The sequence below is a fragment of the Schistocerca cancellata genome, chromosome 1 (assembly GCF_023864275.1).
Source record: "Schistocerca cancellata isolate TAMUIC-IGC-003103 chromosome 1, iqSchCanc2.1, whole genome shotgun sequence".
NCBI lineage: Eukaryota > Metazoa > Arthropoda > Insecta > Orthoptera > Acrididae > Schistocerca > Schistocerca cancellata.
Window position 1 is genome coordinate 283,574,296 of NC_064626.1, and position 6,224 is coordinate 283,580,519.

The 6,224-nt window shown below is 43.6% G+C and overlaps 1 pseudogene; it reads left to right on the forward strand.

The window, feature by feature from the left end:
- The first annotated feature begins 4,533 nt into the window (after positions 1 to 4,533).
- LOC126105409 (5S ribosomal RNA) lies at positions 4,534 to 4,651 on the forward strand (annotated as a pseudogene).
- Positions 4,652 to 6,224: the final 1,573 nt, after the last annotated feature.

Sequence of the window (6,224 nt, forward strand, 5' to 3'; positions counted from 1 at the left end):
GGTCTGCGACCTTAGGAAATTTTGCCATTCTACAGGTTGATATTTTCCACCGTGTATAAACTCTTCGGATTGAGCGATGAGAGGATACGGAACGAAAAAAGATCTAATGAGCTAATGTCCGGAAATACACGGTTTCCTTGCTAAAGACCACTTATTCAATCACACTTTGTTGTAGAGACTGCGATCCAATAACCGCTGCAACATGCAGCCAAAGCTACAGTATGCATGGTTTCATCCTAGAGGGTGGTACTGTTGCTCATACGTTATGCCTGCCGTAGTAGCTGATAGTTTTGTGTACGAATCACTTCTCTTACTGACTCACCTTTTATTAGATGTGATGCAATATCGTATACAATAATTCCGTGTTTGAATCGAGAACTTGCGGACATAGTGTTTACTAAAGGAAAGGCAAATGGCGACGGGTGGCAGACAACAAGGTTGTATCAGGAGACCTATCCCCGTCGACAAAGACCACAGCATTCAATGTTTGCAACAGTGTTTCGCCGTTTGTCTGCGTTTTAGGAAGCAGGAAATTATGAAAGACGTACCCGAAATGTTCGGACACCAGACTTGGAGGAAAATGTGGCTAACACTGTAGAAGGTGACCGACGTTTCAGTACCAGGCAGTTGGCTCGCCAGTAAAGGTTAAGCCATACGACCGTATGAACATTCCCCATGACAACTGTTACTACCCTTATTCACTTACAGCTTGTGGTGGGCTTACCAGCGACCGACTTCCACATAGGGAGCAGTTTTTCCTCTGGTTTCTTCACTAGGCAATGGCGATTCCGGGTGTTGTGTCATCCATCCCATTCACAAATGAGTGGCGCCTTCAACTTTAATGACAGTCATCTGTGGAACAGTAGGAAGAATCCCCATGGTATGGTGACAGCGAATCATGAGCATCGTTGCAGCCGGAATGTGTGGCTCGGGATAACTGGCGACCGTACTTTGGGACAAGTATTCCTTTCACGTCGTCTGACAGGCCGGAACCATCGGCGTTTCTTGCTGTTGACTTTAGCTCCCCTGCTGGAAGAAGTTCCACTGAAGATTCGAAGGTCATGTGAGTGCTACATGATAGTGCTCCAGCCCACTTCGCCGTTAACGTACGGACACATCTCAATCATGTCTTCCCTGGTCGATAGATCGGACGAGGGGGTCCAGTTGTATGGCCATCTCGCTCACCGAATCTCAACTCGTGTGAACTCTAGTTATGAGGCCATCTCCAAAATATCGTCTTTGCAGAGGTCATTCCAAATGTGGAAACGCTGGAGCTGCGAATTCACGCTGCCTTCGACACTTTTCGGATGCGGCCTGGCTGATGTGAACGTGTGAGACAGAACATGCTATGGTGCGTACACGCATGCGTTGAGGCACATGGAAACCATTTCAACACACACTAAATTGTGACTGCATGGTACAGCGTGTATTAGACCGCAGTCTCTGTAACAATATATGACTGAAGAAATGGCCTCTAACGTAGAAAACAAGCATTTCCGGACATAAGTTCTTACGACCTATATTGTTCCGAGTCTTCTCGTCGATCAATCCCTAGAGTTTGTACACGGTGGGAAAATCGCCCTATATTAGCAAGGAAGGACGATTTCTATGTAATTATTCCGTGTAGTACATAGTATCTTGTTGTAGAACGACGAACCAACGTTTCGGTTACTACGACAAGTGTTCATTATCATCATATTTTTTTACCAGAGTATTTTAAAGAGATTCGCCAGATTTGACAAGACAGAACCATCTAATTAAATGAAGACAGAACGTTCGACTACAAACCTTTTATTTCCAGTGGAAACGTCCTGCCTGAAAAGGCCTATCTTTGATATATGCACATACGTTTACGTTCAAAATGGTCATATTCAGTACACCAGTGATCACTGCGCTCTGCACCCAACGCACTAGAAACTTCCAGAAGATTACCAAACACGTCGCGCACTATTTAGAGCTTGTATGAAGTTACCGCATTCATTTCTGTTGCCATTTGCCACTAAAAAGTGAGACCCGGTGACCTCAAAAGTCCGTTCGAGGTAAGAGAGTAAGTCCGTTACGGTCCGTTCATCGTTAAGCCATTGTAAATAACTGCTCTTAGCACGCACTTGCCACTGCAGTGGTATTCTGGCCTGTTGAAAAATTAATTTTTGGACATGTTGTGATGAGAATAGAACGCAGTACGTTGTTTTCGACTAACAGTGTTCATCAGAGACGAGTATATCGTCAGGAGCGCCCAGTGAAGTGTGTTAGGACCAAATGGTTCAAATGGCTCTGAGCACTATGGGACTCAACTGCTGAGGTCATTAGTCCCCTAGAACTTAGAACCAGTTAAACCTAACTAACCTAAGGACATCACAAACATCCATGCCCGAGGCAGGATTCGAACCTGCGACCGTAGCGGTCCTGCGGTTCCAGACTGCAGCGCCTTTAACCGCACGGCCACTTCGGCCGGCTGTTAGGACCGATCGATCTTATTGTCTATATACATAGATGACCTATCGGACACTGTGGGCAGCAATTTACGCTTGTTTGCTGATGGCGCTGTGGTGCACGGGAAGGTGTCGTCGTTAAGTGACTGTGGGGGTATACAAAATGACTTACACAGAACTTCTGGATGTTGTGATGAATGGCAGCTTGCTCTAAAAATAGTAAACTATTAAGTTTACACATATGAGTAGAAAAAACAATCCTGTAATGTCTTACAGCATTAGTAGTGTGCTGTTTGACACAGTCACATCGATTAAGTATCTAGGCCTAATGTTGCAAAGCGATATGAAATGGACTGAGAATGTCAGGTAGAGAAGGCGAATGCGCGTTTTATTCTGAGAATTTTGAGAAAGTGGGGCTCATCCATAAAGGAGATGGCGTATAGAACGCTAGTGCGAGACATTGGTAAGTAATGTTTGAGTGTTTGGAATCCACACCAGGCCAGATTAAAGAAAGACATTGAAGCAATTCAGAGGCGTGCTGCTAAATACGTTACCGGTAGGTTCGATCAGGCGCAAGTATAACGGAGATGCTTTGTGAACTCAATGAGAATCCACGGAAAGAAGGCGACGCTCTTATCTCGAGGCAATATTGCGGAAGTTTGGAGAACTGACATTGTAGGCTGACTGCAATACGATTCCACTGTCGCCAACATACATTTCGCGTAAGGACCACGAAGATAAGATGCGGGAAATTAAGAGTCGTACGGAGGGTTTCAGACAGTAGTTTTTCCCTCGCTCTCTCTGCGAGAGGAACAGGAAATCAAGTGAGTAGTAGTGGGACGTATTACACTCCGCCATACGCCATATGGTGGCTTCCGGAGTATCTGTGACGATGTAGATGTAGCTCTTGTCGTACGCTACAGTTACGTCATATTATATACTGTAAACCTACTAACTCCTCTCAACGCAGAATTTATTTTTAATGTGTGATCACACATACCAGCAGCTTCACACCCATTAGCATCTAACTTCATTTTTTTGTGAAACGATTGCAAGCTCTCCATGTTATTAAATTGCTGCTACGACTAATGGTACTTAAAAGCCCCTTAATAGGTAATTAACTAGATGACACTATCTCTCTTGACGGTGTTTATCACGATATATTATCGGTGGCAAGAAAATCACAGGAAACTTCCAATCAGTTATAATTAAAATGAACAAAACAACAGCGCTAACATCCAATTAACAATTAATTCATTGTGAATCTTCGACCATCGGTTTTTGTTTCAGTTGCCGGATACAGTTCGATGTAGGTTGTTTCCTGGACGCAGCTCCCTTTTATCGATCAGCATATATATATAAAGCAATAACAGTACATCTCAATTATTATACCTCTTCAACACATAATCTTTCCGATGATTAGAAATTACCTGTAGCGACAAAGTTACTCGTAAATTCCACTGTGATAAATTTTTAGCACCTTTAAGTAAGAGGATGCAGAATGCAATGCAAACCATTGCAGTAATGACACGTAAAATGTATCCACAGGACATATGGCCTGTAACTGAAGAAGTGTCATGATGATCTCTCCATTGGCTAAAGACTCCGTAATAGTCACACATTCGGATCTCTGGGAGGGGACTGCCAAGGTGGAGGTTACCATGAGAAAAAGATTGAATAATCAACGGAAGGATTAAGTTCTACAAGTCAGGCTGTGGAATGTCAGAAACTTGAACGTGGTAGGGAAACCAAAAAATCAGAAAAGGAAAATGCAAAGGCTCAATCTGGATATAGTAGAGGTCAGTGAAGTGAAGTGAAGTGGAAAGAAGAAAAGGATTTCTGGTCAGATGAGTATAGGGTAATATCAACAGCAGCAGAATATGGTATAACAGGAGTAAGATTCATTATGAATAGGAAGGTAGGGCAGAGTGTCAGAGTGTGCTTCTGTGAACAGTTCAGTGACAGGGTCGTTGGTATCAGAATCGATAGCAAACCAACACCGACAACGATAGTTCAGGTATACATGCAGATGTCGCAACCTGAAGATGAAGAGATAGAGAGAGTGGACGAGGATATTGAAAGGGTAATAGAGTACGTAAAAGGCAACGGCCTTGCCGCAGTGGATACACCGGTTCCCGTTAGATCACCGAAGTTAAGCGCTGTCGGGCGTGACCGACACTTGGATGGGTGACCATCCGGGCCGTCAAGCGCTGTTGCCATTTTTCGGGATGCACTCATCCTCGTTAAGCCGATTGAGGAGCTACTCGACCGTTAGTAGCGGCTCCGGTCAAAGAAAACAATGGTAACGACTGGGAGAGCGAGGTGCTGACCACACGCCCCTCCTATCCGCGTCCTCGTCTGAGTATGGCAATGTGGTCGGATAGTCCCGAAGTCGAAGTGCTTATACAGTATGTAAAGGGAGAGGCAAATGTAATAGTCATGGTGGTCTGGAATGCAGTTGTAGGGGAAAGAGTACAAGAAAATGTTACAGGAGAATGTGGGCTTGGGACAAGGAGTGAAAGAGGAGAAAGACTAATTGAGTTCTGTAACAAGTTTCAGCTAGTAATAGCAAATACCCTGTTCAAGAATCACAAGAGGAGGAGGTATACTTCGAAAAGGCCTGGAGATACGGGAAGATTTCAATCAGATTACATTATGGTCAGACAGAGATTCCGAAATCAGATACTGGATTGCAAGGCGTAACCAGGAGCAGATATAGACTCAGATCTCAATATAGTAGTGATAAAAAGTAGGCTGAAAATTAAGACATTAGACAGGAAGAATCAATACGCAAAGAAGTGGGATACGGAAGTACTAAGGAATAATGAGATACGCTTGAAGTTCTCTAAAGCTATAGATACAGCAATAGGGAATAGCTCAGTAAGCAGTACAGCTGAAGAGGAATGGACATCCCTAAAAAGGGCCATCACAGAAGTTGCGAAGAAAAACATAGATACAAAGAAGGTAACTGCGAAGAAACCATGGGTAACAGAGGAAATACTTCAGTTGATTGACGAAAGGAGGAAGTGCAAAAATGTTCCGGGAAACTCAGCAGTATAGAAATACAAGACGCTGAGAAATGAAATAAATAGGAACTGCAGGGCAGCTAAGACGAAATAGCTGCAGGAAAAACGTGAAGACACCGAAAAAGAAATGATTGTCAGAAGGACAGACACAGCATACAAGTAGGTCAAAACAACCTTCGGTGACAGTAAAAGCAAAGGTGGTAACATTTAGTGCAACGGGGGGAGAGAGCAGATAGGTGGAAAGAACACATTGAAAGCCTCCATATCATTGTCTGATATGATGGAAGAAGAAACACGAGTCTATTTGGGAGAGACAGGGGATCCACTATTAAAATCACAATTTGAAAGAGCTTTGGTGGACGTAAGGTCAAATAAGGCAGAAGGTATAGATAACGTTTCATCAGAATTTCTAAAATCATTGGGGAAGTGACAACAAAACGACTATTCACGTTGGTGTGTAGAATGTATGAGTCTGGTGACATACCATCTGACTTTCGGAAAAGCATCGTCCACACAATTCCAAAGAGAGCAAGAGCTGACAAATGCGAGAATTATCGCACAATCAGCTTAACAGCACATGCATCCAAGCTGCTTACGAGAATAATATACAGAAGAATGAAAGAGGAAATTGAGGATGCGCTAGATGACGATCAGTTTGGCATTAGGAAAAGTAAAGCCACGGGAGAGGTAATTCTGACGCTGCGATTAATAATGTAAGCAAGACTAAAGACAAATCAAGACACGTTCGTAGGATTTTTCGACCTGG